Here is an 18,920-nt window from a genome sequence, read left to right as displayed (position 1 = left end):
TCAGGTGCTTGGGCCTCTGCACCCACGTGGAAGACCCAGAAGAAGCTCCTCCGGCTGTTGTGGCCATTTGGGAAGTGAAACAGCACAGGAAAGACCGTTCTCTCTTTCTTTTCCTTTCTGTCTGTAACTCTGCCTCTCAAATAAATAAATACGATGATTTTTTTTTTTTTTGACAGGCAGAGTTAGACAGTGAGAGAGAGAGAGAGAGAGAGAGAGAGAAAGGTCTTCCTTCTGTTAGTTCACCAACCAAATGGCTGCTTCGTTGATCCAAAGCCAGGAGCCAGGTGCTTCCTCCTGGTCTCCCATGCAGGTGCAGGGCCCAAGCACTTGAGCCATCCCCCACTGCCTTCCCAGTCCACAGCAGAAAGCTGGACCAGAAGAGGAGCAACCGGGACTGAATCTGGTGCCTGACTGGGACTAGAACCCGGGGTGCCGGCGCTGCAGGCGGATTAGCCTAGTGAGCTGCGGCGCTGGCCGATGCGATTTTTTTTTTAAAAGGAGATTGAAGCCACATACAAGGGTACTTCAAAAGAGATTGTGTGAGTAAGTTTACTTTTGTGCAAAAATGTTTGATGCCCATACCATTTTCACAATACACTTTTCCCATGAATTTTTGAAGAACTCCTCAAACTGTTCATGTTCAAGTACCACATCTCATATTACATCAGTAACTTCTTTACAAAATGAAGAGTAACTCTTTTTTTTGTTTTTGTAAATAAAGTTTTACTGGAATACAGCCATGTCTATTCATTAACATATCATGAACAGCCCATTTTTCTCTTTTTCGAAACCTTCTATTTAAGGAACACAAACTTCATGCATTTCATAATTACAACTTTAGGAACATGGTGATTCTTCCCATTGTACCTGCTGGCCCATGGCCAGGGACACATTAGCCCTAGAACACTCTGGAAAGCTCATCATCCCTAGCACAGAGTGGTGAGTGGAACCTGGAGCAAGCAGTCATCTACCTCAGGCAAATCCGAAATGATGAAAGGGAAGCCGCAGGCAATTCTGAACTCAAAGGGATCACGAGGTGCAACACAGGGTCCAGTCAGCAGAAGACACAGAAGTAGAAAGGGAAAAAGGGGTGCAAAGGAGGACACTTGGGAGAGGAAGTGGGGTGGGATGTCCAGCAGATGTGCAAGCAGGAGAGCTGGAGAATGAGCTCGGCTCATTCCTGCTCTGGGAAATAGCAAGGATTTTGCTAATTTTTTCTCCTTTATCTTTTCAATCAGCCAACACTTAACATCAGCACAACCTTTAGTGAAAACGGGTATTGGGGCCGGCGCTGTTGCGTAGTGGGTAAAGCTGCTGCCTGCAGTGCTGGCATCCCATGTGGGTGCCGGTTTGAGTCCTGGCTGCTCCACTTCCAATCCAGCTCTCTGCTATGGCCTGGGAAAGTGGTGGAGATGGCCCAAGTCCTTGGTTCACTGCACCCAGTGGGAGACATAGAAGAAGCTCCTGGCTCCTGGCTTCCAATCGGCACAGCTCCAGCTTTTACGGCCAGTTGGGGAGTACCTCTCTCTCTCTCTCTATGTCTTTCTCTGTCTCTCTCTCTTTAACTCTGACTTTCAAATAAATAAATAAATCTTTTAAAAAAAACAAATATTGCCTTATTGTCAGCTGGGCATGGGTGGTCTTCCTCAACCCAGGACATTGGGTTTTGATGAGAATAAATGAAATTTAAACCTTAAAAGTTTAATACATTTTTAGAATTTCATATCATACCTTGGAAAGTCAAAAAAGCTCTTAGCTTAGCATTCGTGCTCTTTCCCACTCTGAGGGCAGAGGGCAGGGGGGCAGCGCGAGGGACAGCGCTCATCTCCGTAACTGAGGGAATGTCGTGGTGGGACGAGGCATCCACAAGCGAGGAGGAAATAACCACAGGAATGCGGAAAGAAGCAAAGGGGGAGGAGAAACCCTGATCTTGGTAGAAAGGCACAAAGGGGGCATTTGGGAAAGGAAGGGAGAGGAAGAGACTGTGGTGCAGAGGCCCTCAACTTCCCTTGGCCCACACATCTCATGCTCAACAACTATTCTTCCCTGATAGCCAAACCCTGATTTTATTTCAAATAACAGGAGAGGATCTTCAAAATGTTCAGGAAAAATGCCTATTATGAAAAATCTTTGAATGGCTTTCAAAAAAGTTTTTGTACTATAACAAACATACCTTTGAATTCCATTTTTTCATGAACATTTTGAAATACCCATGTGTGTTCAACCCTAAATAATGAGTCATAATTTGTCTAGACCAGCCACAGAAATCCTATTTCCTTGACCAAGCAGTCAGCCTACCTCTTAGCATGTAGTTATGTGACCCAGTGCCAAAAAAGGTAATAAGGAGACTGCTAGGAGTTGTCTAGGAAACTTTTTCCTTTTCTGTTAAAAGGGACTACTACTGGGGGCTGGCACTGTGGCACAGAATGTGGAGCCTGTTGGAGTCTACCATACGGGCGCCGGTTGGAGTCCTGGCTGCTCCACTTCTGATCCAGCTCCCTGCTCATACACCTGAGAGGGCAGCAGAAGATGGTCCAAGTCCCTGGGACCCTGCCACCCACAAGGGAGACCCAGAATAAGCTCTTGGCTCCTGGCTTTGGTCTGGCCTGGCTCTGGTCTTTGCAGTCATTTGGAGAGTGAGCCAGCAGATAAAGATATTCTCTCTCTCTCTCTTTCTCTCTCTCATTCTCTATAACTTTGCCTTTCAAATAAATAAATAAGCCATGAAAAAATGAGGAAGGGGAGAATAGCATGGCTGATGCCACCTCTTTTCTTCCTGCTTCCAGTGTAGTCCATGATGCCTAGAGCAGCAGCAACTAGCTTGTAGCCACAAGGGAAAAAAATGAGAGAATTATAGAGACACCAGCCCTGGCATCGTTGAGCCACTAAATGCAGCCAGAAGCTACCCACCTCCACACTTCTTGGTAGATGACAAAAAGTAGCACTTCTTGGTTTCAGCCACCCTTGATTCTATCAGAACTTCCTGGCAGCATTTAAATGCAACTCCATAGAAAACTCATATTCCAAGAAGATATGTTTCCATTTTCAATTATCACAACAAAAGAAATTTACCTTTATAAATTTCAAAATGATATTTAGGTTATATTGGAAGAAACTCCACAAAGTATTATACAATTGTCTTGACTTCTATCAAAGTGGCCTCTGATACTTGAATATTCACAATTGTCAATTTGAGTTGAACTAAGCCAGAGAATCAATTACAGTCAGATTAAGAGACAAGGCATCAATCTGGAGTTAAAGGTTGACTCAAGAAAGCAAGAACAGGGGAAATCAAAGGGCAGCTGGCATTCCCAGCATCCCTGGGTAGAGGGAAAATTTGTGTCTGCAAGGCTGCATGTCGGACAGTAACAGATTGCCCACAGGGGCCATTGGTTCTGTTGGTGTTGGTTAGGGTCCACTGAGAGGTGATCTGACTGGCTCCCAGGGTCACAAGCCCAGAGCTGTAGCACATACAAGTGGCATTTGTATTAAGCAGTCATTAGATTCCCAAAATGTTCTGGAAGCTGAACATAAGTTGAAATCCACAGTCCTTGACCCCAAGAGTTATCCTCTGAATGAGAACGAGAATGGGGAGAACTCAACAGCAATGCCTAAGGGTGGGAAAGAAAATCAGAAAAAGAAAGAGGCTCCAGACGGATCCTGAGGACTCAAATCTTCCTTGAGAGAATTGCTTTCTCTTTTAATTCTGAACAGCATGGCATACTTTGAAACTGAGTTATACTTAATTGACATCGAATATAAAAGATCCAAACCTGCAAAACAAATGGAAAGATCACTCACATTATCATATCCACATTCATTTTACATACTGCAGGGCTTCTTCATAAAGTGGGTCTTTCTGGTACTTCCTAGTACTCTCCAAGATGTGTATTAAGCAGACTTCTTTGGCAGCGTGTCCATGCAGTCATAATAACACCTTCCCATGTAAAGTGCTTCACAGTCCACAAAACCACCTGCGTGACCTCAGGACAATTCTATCTGATACTTTTGACAAGCTATGACTATGAGAGTAACAGGTCCTTCTATAACCATGTTTCTGTTCAAATGACAAATATTCATCTTTAAAAGAGGTTCATTTCTAGTTGTGTATAAAATTTAAGAATCTGCATGAGCTTCAAAGTGTTTTTACACCTAAATAAACACACCTTTAAATTCCACTTTCCACAAACATTTTGCAGTACATTTATGTATTTGTTGCATAAAGCTGGGAAATACAGGAACATAGAAAGAAGGGTTGAAACGCGTCAATATTCCAAAGAAAAGCACCAAGATGTTAAGCTTCTCTTTTCATCTTTATGCATTGCCTGTTACTTTTCCACAGGCACGATAATTCTGATTAGGCAATTTTATTTTCTTTTTACTCCTACCATTAGAACGTGAGAAAATGCACGTCTCTTCACTTCACTGTTATTGCAGAAGACTGAAGAGATGTCCTTGAGATCCGGCATGTCTGATCTTGTACAGTCCCATGATCTTGTCCAGACCACTCTCAAAACTGCCACCCCCCCCCACATCCAATCAGAACAAAACTGTTCACTTTCCCGTAGGATGGTTTTCTCCCAGGAAGCGCCTTGAAAAGGGACTCTGCTGCTCAAAAGGAATGAGGCTTACGCTGGCGCTGCGGCTCACTAGGCTAATCCTCCGCCTGCAGCGCCGGCACCCTGGGTTCTAGTCCCGGTCGGGGCACCGGATTCTCTCCCGGTTGCTCCTCTTCCAGTCCAGCTCTCTGCTGTGGCCCGGGAGTGCAGTGGAGGATGGCCCAAGTGCTTAGGCCCTGCACCCTCATGGGAGACCAGGAGAAACTCCTGGCTCCTGGCTTTGGTTCAGCGTGGTGCGCTGGCTGCAGCACACCAGCCACAGCAGCCACTGGGTGGTGAACCAAAGGAAAAGGAAGACCTTTCTCTCGCTCTCTCTCTCTCTCTCTCTCTCACTGTCAACTCTGCTTGTAAAAAAAAAAAAAAAAAAAAAAGGAATGAAGTTTGGCTTCAACCCCCACACTCTCTCATTTTTTTTTTTTAAGGTAAGACTGTGAAGCTTTTAGTAGATAATACAGGAGAATATTTCAAGACCTTGGGGTACAGAAGAATTTCTTAAACAAGACACAAGATACAGTATTCATAAATGAAAAGAAAATGAGAAGACAAGCCAGCAATGAAGGAGATTCTTTGCAAAACATATAGGAACGGGGATATTTGCAATAAATATAACAGACCAATTACTAAAATCTACAGTGTATAAAGAACTTCTTTTAAAAATCAGTAAAAGAAGAGACAATAGCAAAATGGAATGGATTTGAACAGGAATTCTGCAGAAAAAATATGTGGCCAATAAGCACATAAAAAGATGTTGAAGGTCATCAAAGAAATGAAAATCAAAACCACAATGCAGCATCAGCCTACTTCCATAAGCAGCAAAATTGAAAATTGTGACAAAACAGTGTTGAAGGATATGGAACAACAAAGGCTCTTATATATTGGAACAAGCACTTGGGGAGACCATTTGAAATACCCGCATTCCTAGATCCAGCAATACATCTAGGTATACCCTAGAAAGGCCTAACATATATGAATACAAGAAGGTTCATATAGGCATTATTGATATTAGCCAAAAACTGAAAACAACTGAAATATCCACCAACAGTTGAAAGAATAAATTGTGGCACAGTCACCCAGTGGAATAGCGCAATGAAATGAAAAGGAATGAAGAATAATCATTCAAGCACAATGTTGAGTGGAAGATACAAGACACAACATATTATATGCAGCATGATTTCATTTAGATACATTTTTAAAATAGGCAATACTAAATTATGCTATTTAGCAGTACTCACATACACAGATGATGCTGCTATCAAGAAAAGCAATGAAATCAGCATAACAGAAGTCAGAAAAGCAGTTACCTGGAGAGGGATGGGAGGGCTCAGGATCTAGGAGGGACACGCCGAGTGCTGGATGAGTTTTCTCATCCCAAGTGGTAGTTACATGGGTGTTCACTTTATAATCACTTATTAAACTCTACACATGACTTGGGCAAATTTTCTATATCCATGCTAATGAAACTCAGACTGAATCACATGTGTTGCTAAGCAGTAAAAACTTTTTTGAGAAGCTTGATTCTACCACGAAGGAGACAGGGTAGCAGAGACAGGAAAATCCAGGATTAAAGGAATTTGGGCAGTTCAAAAAATTTGTAGAAAATGGAATTCAGGGGCTGGCATTGTGGTGCTGTGAGCAAAGCTTCCCCCTGTGGCACACGCATCCCATATCAGAATACAGGTTCAAGTTCCAGCTGCTCCGTTTCCGGTCAGAAGGCCCTGCTAATGTGCCTGGGAAGGCAACAGATGATGGCCCAAGTGTTTGAGCGAGACGTAGATGGAATTCCACGCTCCTGGGTTCAGCTTGGCCCAGAATGGGCTGCTGTAGCCATTTGGAGAGTGAACAGTGGATAGAAGAGCTCCTTCTGTCTCTCCCCTTCTCTTTCATTCCCCTTTTAGATGATCTTCAGCTTTGGTTTTTTTTCTGCCTTTCTGACCCAGCAAGGTCTACTAGATGCAGCTTGGAGTGAAAGCTGCTACTCTGGTCATTTTTCTTTCTTTGCTCTATGGAGATTTTAAAGGTGGCATGAGAGGGAGATGACTGGGAGTTCATGGCTGTGGAGGCCACAGGCCTGCAGTTGTTGCCCTGCTCCAGACAGGAAACATATCCAGTGCAACCAACGCAGTCTTCCCTGTGAGCACTACAGTCTTTATGCCTTCCTTGGAATCTTCCCATATATATTTGACAGCCTTTCTCACGAGTTGGGCACAGTAGATCCAAAATTTCTTCATCATAAATCTCCAAGTAAGACACTTTCAGAGTCAATTCAAAGTCACTCTTTTTTATCCATTTCTTTGAAGAGCAGGTGTATTACCCTAGGAACGACTCCAACTGTTGGCTCATCTGCAGTAGATGCACCTCCCATGGACTGTGTTTTTCAGAGCCAGTCTGCCCATAGGCTAGCACAGTTGCATTGAATCCTTTAAAGACGCCTTTTACGAGTGGTGTCACTGCTGTATGGAAGACCTCTTCCTGTTCAGTAAAAGAATCAAACACAAAATCGTAGGTAAAGGATTGACCAGCATCAACTACCGCCTGAGGCTCCCTAGGCACGGAAGAAAGGCACATCTGGCAGCCCTCGATAGTCGCCTTGGGGACCAGAGAGCGACGGCGCAGGGCCGCTCGTACGGGAATGCCCTTCGCCTCTTCTCCCATGATCCTACCTCGGCAAGTCTCTGCAGGGGGAATTAAGAGTGGGCTTGCTGATGAATTTTGGTGGGTCCGACTGCGGTTAGGAGGTCGTTCTCCTCAGTTCCGGCAGAGGATGAGGAGGGTTACGGAACTCAGCCGTAAAGGTGGTAACCTTCGCTCCCAGTGACACGGCTGCTGCAGAGATTCACGCTTCTGTAGGTTTGGCTACGATGCACAGCGAGTCAGCCTGACACTGCAGAGTCAAGTGGTGTCAAACTAAATGTCCCTTTCTGGATTTTCCCTGGTCTCTCCCTCCACTCTCTCTTTACGCTTACCCTAATATGTTCCCCCTAAAATAAAGTCTTCTCTAATAGCTGCTTCCTTGCCTTCTTTGAACCCCAAAATCCTAAAACCTGCCAAGTCTCTCTTGCCTGAAATAGCATGGATATATTTTCATGGAGTACATGCCACAGCTCTGCCTGACTCTGCACTGTTGATTTCCAACACTTTTCTGTAGAAATCAACTCTGTTTCCTGTTAGCTTGTTTGTTATGTGTCAGCACAACGTGAATGCATCATTGTAGACATCTGAAGTCCTAAGTCCCAGAGAAGTCGGGGCCCACATTTAGAAACAGGTGTCTTTCTAGGAGCCACTTGACTGCAAGTCTGTGACAGATGCCCAGGGGAGTCTCTGAGCCTCAGTTCACTCAAATGTGAATGAGAAGAGAAGCTATGAGCTTAAAGCATGTACTTCAAAAGGACTTATTTCATTAAATACTGCAGATAGACTCGAGGAGTTAAAACCAATGTGATGGCAGGCAAGGGAATTACTTAGATAGGCTTCCAAAAACCTGAGCTAGCGTCACCACTTGGTCATTTTAACAGTTGTGGAGCCTTGGGGAAATGATTTAAATTTTGCCAGCTTTTGTTTCCCCAGCAGCAAAATGAGGTTAGTTTCTGTTTTAGGACCAAATCCTTCCCCCCAAATGAAGAATGGCTGATTAATAAAATTTCAAAAATATGTTCAACCTCAGAGGTAATCAAAGCCCCATAAACTAATGCAATAGAATATTTTTAAATAGTATGACAAGTGCTCACTCCCTGTTGGTGGGGTGTTATGGACGGGCACTTCGAGAGTGCAGATGGTACACATGTTCGCAGTCAGTCGCCTTAAAAGATTCATTCTTTAACCCTTAAAAAATTACCTTAGCTTTACAAGATTTGTAGGTAAAGATGCTGATCAGGGAGTTATTGGGAAGAGGAAAACTGAACAACAGGGAAAATGATTAACTTGGTAGATTTTGTCATGCCATAGTTCATTTACATTTTTGCTCAAATGATGCTGATAGCTTATCCAAAGCAAAAGGGACAAACAAGTATTTCAATTATCTGAAGGAATTATGTAAGTTGTACTGTGAATTCATGAAAAATAGCATTATAAATAGCGGAACCCACCTTGACAAAGTATGAACAAGGGCAAGGTTTTTGGTCATTTAACCACCCAGAGCTTCCATTTGTTCTTGCACATAAAGGCTACTAATAGGAGGGTACAGAACGTTGCACTTCTACCTAGGGTGCTACCCTGGGCCATCACCCTCAATAGTGCTGCCAGGCTGAGTCAAGAGCTTCTGCAGAGAAGGGCCCACAGGCTTTGTGATTCTGAGCTGAGGGTCCTTCCACTCTTGGTGGGCGTCTCACTTCCAGAGGACAGGGTTTTTGGTAGAGTAGGGGGAGGGGCAGCTTCCTTGGAAGCCAGCCTCTGTTATGGCAGCTGTTTGTTCAATGCCCTGGCTTTTTGCATCAAAAACAGGTGCTATTTTGGGGGTGGACTGGCCTATTTGGATCTCCTTGATGGCAAATCACAACATAAAACAGCTGTTAATCCTTTCAGATAGGTCAAACATGTCACTTCGTACCATCTATCTACTTTGGGCTGAGGGCTAATTTTCTAAGCAGGAAAAGTGGCTGATAGCTTTAGGCAGGAGGAAAAGTGTCTGTGTAACTTTTTTTTTTTTTTAACTGGTGTTGGCTGCCTAAAAAGAGGCTGAGGCAAAGACTGCAAGCAAGTATGGAAATGTGACTGAGGAGGTTTAGCCAAGTCCCTGTCCCAGTGCTGACACAGCCATGGTCAGAAGTCAGGGATGAGGGAGAGAGTGACCCCTTTACCAATCACCATAACACAACCAACACAACATGTAGGACAAGCTTCAGGGGGATGAGTCCACTCTGTAAATGCATCCCATTAACAGTGATTAACACTAGTGTGTAAAACATCAGAACTTTATATAAGCACAGTGTAACTTTGGCATCATTTTATAACCCAACAATGTATTTTATACAGTTTGAATTAATTTAGACAATTATTATCTCCTGACTGAGATCCTCATTTTTTGAGAGTTCCAGGGATTCAGCTGGAAGTACCAAGGTCAGAGATTCAGTTTAGAGTTAAGATAGTCATCTTAAGGGGCCAGTGTTGTGACGTAGTGGGTAAAGCTGCCGTCTGTGGTGTCAACATCCCACATGGCGCCAGTTCGAGTTCCGGCTGATCTAGCTTACTGCTAATGTGACGCGAAAAGCAGCAGAAGATGGCCCAAGTGCTTGGGCCCCTGTACTCACATGGGAGACCCAGAAGAAGTTCCTGGCCCCTGGCTTCGGATTGGCCCAGCTCTGGCTGTTGTGGCCATTTGGGGACTGAACTAGTGGATGGAAGACCCATCTCTCTCTCTCTCTCTCTCTCTCTCTCTCTCTCTTTCTCTAACTCTGCCTTTCAATTAAATAAGTAGATTTTTTTTTAAAAAAAATCATGAGATAGTCATTTTAACATTTTAAAGGACAATTTCCTGAAGACTCAGTTCCCCTGGTTGCTCCTTGGGTTGATCTTTAGATCAAGATCGGAGGGCCCGCTATGAGCATCTTTTCCTTGCTACCCCTGGGCTGTGGGAACATCACATCACCAAGCGCACAGTGAGGGAGAGGTTGGCAGGTGGAAGTAGATATGTTTATCTACACTCAGCCACCACTCATCTGTGTCCCTGGGATGTCTTGGCACCTGCCCAGGAGATTGTCACCTGGCTTAACTTTTTGTACACAGGAAGAGTATGCATAAAAGATGTCCCTTTGACCAATGTTAGAGAATGAGAAGGGAAGGGTGTTACCCTCCTTTGGGCCCCAGAATAATACTGGGGCAGCAGTTCTTCTGGCAGCCTATGGAAGAAATGACTGAGAAGCTCCTGCCAAAAGGACCTGGCTTTTTTAAGGGGGAAAGGAGCAGTTGTCCACAGAGGCAGCTCTCTGGCCCGTTGACTTGCAAAGAGTGAGCCATGTGGTGTCCTTCAGCAAGGAGAGCCTCCTGAAACCAGGTACAGGGCCTTGGCTGCTGAGTAAGTATGACATTTGTCCCAGTCCTCCGCGTTTAAGGTAAAGGAGAAGGGGTAGTGAACAGACCCTGGGCTGGTCAGACAAGATGGGTAGGGCAAGAGAGGCTAAGTAGAGTTTGAAAAAGAGTGAAATGACCTCAGTCTCCTGTAAGATCTTATTGTGGGCCAGCTCCGTGGCTCACTTGGTTAATCCTCTGCCTGCGGCACTGGCATCCCATATGGCCGCCGGGTTCTAGTCCCAGTTGCTCCTCTTCCTGTCCAGCTCTCTGCTGTGGCCCGGGAGTGCAGTGCAGGATGGCCCAAGTGCTTGCGCCCCTGCACCCGCATGGGAGACCAGGAAGAAACACCTGGCTCCTGGCTTCGGATTGGAGCAGCGCCAGCCATAGCGGCCATTTGGGGAGTGAACCAATGGAAGGAAGACCTTTCTCTCTGTTTCTCTCTCACTGTCTATAACTCTATCTGTTAAAAAAAATCCAATTGTAACATGGTGTTATAGTTTACAAGGGGCTAAGGGAGTGCAAGATGATGGCACAAATCTTCCCAGCTAGCCAGCTCTAAAAGTGGGCCATGAAAAGCACTTGTCTGAAATGAATCCCACCACCATCTTCCAGAAAAGGAAACACGTGAACGGAGAAGGAGCATTCCACTTGTGTCTACAAGGCAGGCTTTTTTTAAAAAAAAAACTTTTATTTAACAAATATAAATTTCCAAAGTACAACTTATGGATTACATTGGCTCCCCCCCATAACTTCCCTCCCACCGGCAACCCTCTCATCTCCTGCTCCCTCTCCCATTCCATTCACATCAAGATTCATTTTCAATTATCTTTATATTTAGAAGATCAATTTAGTATATATTAAGTAAAGATTTCGGGCCGGTGCCACGGCTCACTAGGCTAATCCTCCGCCTTGCGGCACCGGCACACCAGGTTCTAGTCCCGGTCAGGGCGCCGGATTCTGTCCCGGTTGCCCCTCTTCCAGGCCAGCTCTGTGCTGTGGCCAGGGAGTGCAGTGGAGGATGGCCCAAGTCCTTGGGCCCTGTACCCCATGGGAGACCAGGAGAAGTACCTGGCTCCTGCCATTGGATCAGCGCAGTGCGCTGGCTGCAGCGTGCGGCGGCCATTGGAGGGTGAACCAATGGCAAAGGAAGACCTTTCTCTCTGTCTCTCTCTCTCACTGTCCACTCTGCCTTAAAAAAAAAAAAAGTAAAGATTTCAACAGTTTGCACCCACACAGAAACACAAAGTGTAAAGTACTGTTTGAGTACTAGTAATAGCATTAATTCACATTGTACAACACATTAAGGACAGAGATCCTACATGAGGAGTAAGTGCACAGTGACTCCTGTTGTTGACTTAACAAATTGACACTCTTGTTTATGGCGTCAGTAATCACCCTAGGCTCTTGTCATGAGTTGCCAAGGCTATGGAAGCCTTTTGAGTTCACAGGACAGGCTTTTAACAGAAGCCAGGGCTGGAGCTGTGAGCCGGGTGTGGGGTTTAGCGGGGAGGTCCCGCTTTAATGCCTTCTTTTCTAAAACCCTCAGAGTGGTAGAGAGGAGGTGCAGAGAGAGGCCAGTTTGTTCTTAATGCTTTTTGGGGTTCTGGAAGGGCTCCTCTGCAGCCCACTCGAGTCATCCAAGGGCGGATACTCCAGAGGAACTTCAGGGTTTCAGCTTCCCTCGACCAAGGAGAGATGCACGGTCAGACATGACAGGAAAAGGGGACTTTGCTCTGGGATACCCTGAATGGGCAGTCAGTGGCTGGGTTCCCTCAGAAGGCTTTTGGGTGCCACCGAAGAGTCGCCTTGGCCTGAATGCCTCCTTCAGTCCTCTTTCCAATTTCCTCCAGCCATGCACAGCCAGAGCTTTGTCCTGAAAGGAAATCGGAGATGCCAGGAAAGGGAAAAATAGCCGAGGGTGATCGCCTTTGCATCCTCACTGTTGACGCAGTTGAGGAAGTTTCCTGGCCAGGCACCAGGATGTAACCACTGATTCGAACCCCAGGAACTTGTTCTATGGATGATGAAGTCTGGGGTTGCTGATTGAGCAGACAATAAGGCAACATCATTTGTAGTTTATTGGAAAAAGTGAAGAGACAGCAATTCCTACACCTGATAGACCGGGCGGGCATCTCAGTTAAGGGCTGAGAGCAGCACTGGCACAGATCAGCATCAGCTGCTTCACAGACAGGGAAGATGGGAGCGGCTGGGGGCAAAGAGCAGCTGGGGCAGTTGTTGAGAGCAAAAATGGGTCAAAGGGAGTCGAGAAGGAGGGTGAGGGGAAGAAGAAGGGGACTGAGAAAAAAGGTTTGGAATGTAAGCATGTTTTAAGTGAGTGCCAAGGCAGCACAAGGAATAGAAGGAGGTGGAGGGGAATGTTTAGCAGGATCAAAGTCAGGCTCAGGCTTTAGCTGGCTCAGGAGTTTGACTTCTTCATTTTTTTTCTAAGGAAGAAAATCTGATAGGCAACAGAAGGAAAGGCAATTATGGAGAGATATACCTGAATGTAGGGAACCTCAGACCATCTGTCATTTGTCTGTGTAAAGCTATCAAGATCAGAGAGAATTTTGAGGTCAAAATTGCTGAATTTTAGCCATTTAGAATCAAGTCATACCTAGGCTAAGCTTTTGTACAGAGGAAGATGAATCATTTTTGCCTGATCACTCCCTGTAGGCCTAACCATACAGGTATTTTTTTCCCAAAAGAAACCTTTTACTTAAGGAGTATAAATTTCATAAGTACAACTTTAGGAATATAGTGATTCTTCTAACCATACCTTCCCTCCCACCCACATTCCCACCACTCCTCCTCCTCCTCCTCCTCCCATTCCTAGTGCCATTCTCCATTAAGATTCATTTTCAATTAACTTTATACAGAGAAGACCAACTCTATAGTAAGTAAAGATTTCAACAATTTACACACACACACAAAAAAAACTGTTTGAGAACAAGTTTTACAGTTAATTCTTGTAACACAACTCATTGAGGACAGAAGTCTTTCATTGGAAGTTAGTACACAGTGGCTCCTGTTGTTAATTTCACAATTAATACTTTAACTGTGATGTCAGTGAAAACCTGAGGCTCTTGGTATGAGCTGTCAATGCTATGGAAGCCTTTTGAATCCAGAAACTCTGTCAGTATTTAGACAAGGCTTTCAGAGAAAAGTAATCCTTCTTTTATGGCCCCTTCTTTCCAGTAACTTGGCTTTCCATACATGAAATGCTTTCATGGGCTTTTCAGCCAGACTAGAATGATTAAGGGCTGATTCTGAGGTCAGAGTGCTATTTAAAGCGATTATCATTCCATGAGTCTGTGTGTGGACTGCTTCCCATGTTGGAACATTCTCTCCTTTTTAACTCTATCTATTATTATTATCAGACAATAGATGTTATTATATGATCCCTTTAACACCTAATCCTATCTATATAATCACTTTAACACTTAATATGATTACTTTAACATTTAGGATGGCATTTTTACCACCCAGCTTAATGGGATTTGGGGTCCCATGGCAAGTTTTTAAACTGTACCCATGGGGCCAGTGCTGTGGCGCAGCAGGTTAATGCCCTGGCTTGAAGCACCGGCATCCCATATGGGCTCTGGTTCAAGACCCAGCTACTCCACTTCTGATCCATCTCTCTGCGAAGGCCTGGGATAGCGGTGGAGGATGGCCCAAGTCCTTGGGCCCCTGCACCTGCATGGGAGACTGAGAAGAAGCTCCTGGGTCCTGGCTTCGGATTGGCACAGCTCCAGCCATTGTGGCCATCTGGGGAGTGAACCATTGGATGGAAGATCTCTCTCTCTCTCTCTCTCTCTCTCTCTCTCTCTCTCTGCTTTATGGCCTAGTATGTGGTCAAGTTCCATGCACTGGTAAGAAAAATGTGTATTCTGACACTATAGGAGTTAAAGTTCTATAGATATCTGTTAGGTCCATTTGGTCTATAGTGTCGATTAACTGTTGTTTTCTTGCAGGTTTTCTGTCTGGTTGATCTGTTCATTGCTGAAAGTGGGGTATTTCTCCTCACCATTACTATTGTATTGGAGTCTATGTCTCCCTTTAGCTCCCTAAAAATTTCTTTTACATAGCCAGGTGCCCTGCAATAGGTGCATATATTTTTATAATAGTTACATCTTCCTGTTGAATTCATCCCTTAAGCATTACATAGTGCCCTTCTTTGACTCTTATAACAGGTTTTGTGTTAAAGTCTATTTTGTCTGATATTAGGATGACTACACCAGCTCTTTTTTAGTTTCTGTTAGCATGTAATAACTTTTTCCATCCTTCTCCTTTCGGTCTGCATGCATCTTTGTTGGTAAGATGTGCTTCTTGTAGGCAGCAAATAGATGGGTCTTATTTTTAATCCATTCAGCCAGTCTTTGTCTTTTAACTGGAGAGTTGAGGCCATTTACATCTACAGTGACTATTGATGAATAATGGCTTTTCCTTGCCAGTTTACCATAATATTATGATTTTTTACTTTGGATTCTTTTTGTGGGAGATTTTCTTTCTTTACATTCTTTTGTATTGATTATCATGTTTCTGCGTTTCTGTGTGCAATATATCCTTAAGCATCTTCTTTCAATTGCTGTTTGTCAAGGAAGTTCTTTATTTCACCTTTGTTTATAAATGAGAGCTTTGCAGGATATAGTATTTTGGACTGACAGTTCTTTTCGCTCAAGACTTGGAATATATCTTGCCATTCTCTTCTAGCCTGCAGGGTTTCTGATGAGAAGTCTTCTGTGAGTCTAATTGGAAATCCTCTGAAAGTAATCTGGTACTTCTCTCATGCACAGTTTAAAATCTTTTCTTTATGTTTCACTGTGGTGAGTTTGATTACAATGTGTCATAGTGATGATCTTTTCTGGTCATATCTGTTAGGAGTTCTATGTGTGTCTTGTACTTGGATGTCCCTTTCTTTCTCCAAATTAGGGAAAATTTTTGTTATTATTTTACTAGAAAGGCCTTCTAACCCTTTCTCTCTTTCCACACTTTCAGGTACTCCTAGAACCCATCTGTTGGACCGTTTGATAGTATCCTGTATATTCCCAACAGTGTTTTTTAGTTTTCTAATTTCTTCTTTGTGTGTTTGGTCTGACTGTATTATTTCCTGTGCTTTGTTTTCTAAGTTGGCTATTCTTCCTTCTGCTTCACCAATTCTGTTGTTAAGGCTTTCCACTGAATTTTTTATTTGTTATATTGAATTATTCATTTCCAAGATTTCATTTTGATTTCTTGATTTCTTGGGAGAAATTTTCTTTCGTGTCATGTATGGATTTCATTAGTTTGTGTATTTGCTTCTGATTACTTCTAAGCAATCCTATGATCAATTTTTTGAATTCCATTTCTTCTGTCTCATCATCTTCCCAATCTAGTATTGAAGTGTCATACTCTTTTGGGGGTGTCATGTCTTTCTTATTCTTGTTTCTTGGATTGGTGTGATTGTTATTTGGCATTTGTGGAGATACTCTTTTTTTTTCTTCTTTTTTGCACTATGGTGGTTTTTAATCTTTGTACTATGCCTCTGTATATATGAGGAGTGTCTGCTTTCAGTGAATACCTAGAGGCATGTTGTGGGAGTGGCCAGGGAGCTCTGTTCAGTTCTCCAAGGTGAAGGGTGTGTCTGATGTGACACATCCAGGTTTGGTAAATCAATCTCTCTTTCTCTCTCTCTCTCTCTCTTTCTCTTATCAGAAGGGAGGTTTGTTCTTGTCTGTTGGTGTAGACTCAGCTGAGCTCATCTCCTCAAAGGAGACAAGTGCCTGGGTGCTAGCCCCAGTGGATATATTATTCATCTGTTCTGTCACAAGGACCACACAAAGGATCTGTTCAGTCCTCAGTGTAAGCTCAAATTCCCCAGAATGTCCCCTACCAGGTAATCAAGGAGCTCTGAGCATGTGGAACCTTCCACAATGAATGCCCAAAGTCCCAGTCACACTCTGAGTCCTACACATCCTCAGTGTTTTCACAGTCCTGGAACACATGCATCCCACAGCCACGAGCATTCAGCCCCCTGTCTGTTCTCCCCACCAGACTCGGGAGTCAGCTTTGCTAGTTGCTGGGTGAGGACACAAGCTGGCACAGCTATTACATATGTTCAAAATGGCAGCCGGCGCCGCGGCTCACTAGGCTAATCCTCCACCTTGTGGTGCCGGCACACCGGGTTCTAGTCCCAGTCGGGGTGCCGGATTCTGTCCCGGTTGCCCCTCTTCCAGGCCAGCTCTCTGCTGTGGCCAGGGAGTGCAGTGGAGGATGGCCTAAGTCCTTGGGCCCTGCACCCCATGGGAGACCAGGATAAGTACCTGGCCCCTGCCATCAGATCAGCGCGGTGAGCTGGCCGCAGCGTGCGGCGGCCATTGGAGGGTGAACCAATGACAAAGGAAGACCTTTCTCTCTCTCTCTCTCTCTCTCTCTCTCACTGTCCACTCTGCCTGTCAAAAATAAATAAATAAATAAATAAATGGCACCTGCTCTCTATCAGCTTGTTACCAGACGCTATTGTAGGGTGATTGGGGAGAGAGAAACACGCCTCCCCTTGTTTTTTTCACCTCTAGTTTGGCAGGTACACTATCCCCATTAGTGCATCACCTAAGGAGCCTCATGCAACTGGAATCTTCTGGAAAAGAGTGATAGTGACTTGCAGGACAGGCATCCCTGTTTGAAATTGGGATGAGTTCCCCCCATGTTGGACCTCCTGGAGATCTCTTCCTGTTTCCGGAACAAAAGGAAAGGGAGAATGGGGCCAAAATCTACCCTAGACCTCCTGAAGGCAGGAGGCACTGGCCCCTCTTCTCCAGTATGCTTTTAGGAGATGGAGGCTGACTTACCAGTCCCATGGGCTGAAAATCAGATCCGACACTGCATGCAGAGGAGAGTTCCAACAAAATGCCTCTGGCTGTGAACCTGCACAGAGACCAGAAAGCGTAAGTGCAGGATGAGGACTTGAGAAACCAAGCTGGTTTTCAACTCACTGGGGGAGTTCTGGAGAGGCGTGTCCCAAGCCTGCCAGAGTCACTCCGACCGGAGTCACTCCAAGAAGGGTACTCCAGGGGAGAGGCACTCAGCCAGAAGTGGCAGTAAAGGAGAGAAATCAGTGTGGACCTGTCGCCGCAAGTCTTCAGTACCATTATGTCAGGTTTTAGGATTTTAGGGTTTGAAGAAGGCGAGGAGGCAGCTTGTTAAAGTAGAGAAGACTTTATTTTAGAGGGGAAAGAATGGGGGAGGGTAAAGAGAGAGTGGGGGCTGAGCCTACCTAGACAGAGCAGGGGGCTTGAAGCCAGGCTTCGTTCTGTTTGCACAACAGGCAGAGTCCCTTCTTAAGCTGCTTGTTGGGGCAGGTGCAGAGTGCCACATGGATGCTGACAGGTGGGTGGGGAAGGTGCAGGAAGGCTCCTTGGTGAGGTTTCAAGTGTGTTGTCTCAGCAGTTTGAAATGTCCCAGGTGCTGGGCTTTTCCAAGCCATAAACATCTTGGCAGCCTGTAGATTCTCTGTGCCCAGTTTCATGGGGCCTGGAGCTTCCAGCCCAGTGACCTAATGAGTTCTATCAGGCCCTGGTGGCCTCATGGGTTCTAACAAGGCTAACCAAGGAAAAACCATAATCAGTGAATTATCTGCCAGAATCAACACATTTAAGAAAGAGAAATAACACAAACTCTGCTTTTAATTTTTAGGATAATTTTAAAATTGGATATTGAATAGTTGTTCACCACTTGGAAATGAGCAGAATCATTTCTCCCACTTCATCCAATACAGAAAAATCAGTTCTGGTGCAAAATCAGTGTGTCACATGTGTACTAGACAAAAACAAATTTTCATGGGCTATGTTGTGGCACAATGGGTTAAGCCACTGTCTGCAGTGCTGGCATCCCATGTGGGTGCCACTTCAAGTCCTGGCTGCTCCGTTTCTGATCCAGCCCCATGCTAAGTGCCTGGAAAAGATGGCACAAATCTTTGGACCCTTGCATACACGTGGGAGACCTGGAAGAAGCACCTGGCTCCTGGCTTTGACTTGGGCCAGCCTGGCCATTATGGTCATTTGGGGAGTGAATCAGTGAATTAAAGATCTTTCTCTGTCTCTTCCTCTTTCTCTCTGTAACTCTGCCTTTCAAATAAATAAAATAAATCATTAAGAAAAAAAAGTAAGAAAAGCCTAAATTAATAATCTGATGTCAGGCCGGTGCCGCGGCTCACTAGGCTAATCCTCCGCCTTGCAGTGCCGGCACACCGGGTTCTAGTCCCGGTCGGGGCGCCGGATTCTGTCCCGATTGCCCCTCTTCCAGGCCAGCTCTCTGCTGTGGCCA

General features: G+C 44.8%; 1 long non-coding RNA gene across 6 annotated transcripts in view; it reads right to left on the bottom strand.

Annotated features, from left to right (window-relative positions):
• Positions 1-581: 581 nt before the first annotated feature.
• The window catches only part of LOC127487497 (uncharacterized), a 41,491-nt gene continuing 23,152 nt past the window's right edge, over positions 582-18,920 (bottom strand). The window contains exons 3-5 of one of the 6 annotated variants that reach the window (XR_007914351.2): positions 17,872-18,197; positions 17,447-17,522; positions 582-3,773 (exon numbers count right to left, since the gene is read on the bottom strand). This is a non-coding gene — a long non-coding RNA (uncharacterized lncRNA). Of the gene's footprint in view, positions 3,774-4,983; positions 7,089-11,388; positions 12,496-17,446; positions 17,523-17,871; positions 18,198-18,920 lie in introns of those variants that run through there. The other 5 variants (XR_011382135.1, XR_007914349.2, XR_007914352.2 and 2 more) reach the window with 5 other exon arrangements.

Source organism: Oryctolagus cuniculus, chromosome 14, assembly GCF_964237555.1.
Source record: "Oryctolagus cuniculus chromosome 14, mOryCun1.1, whole genome shotgun sequence".
In the NCBI taxonomy this organism is placed as follows: domain Eukaryota; kingdom Metazoa; phylum Chordata; class Mammalia; order Lagomorpha; family Leporidae; genus Oryctolagus; species Oryctolagus cuniculus.
This window is presented reverse-complemented; position numbering and strand designations above follow the sequence as displayed.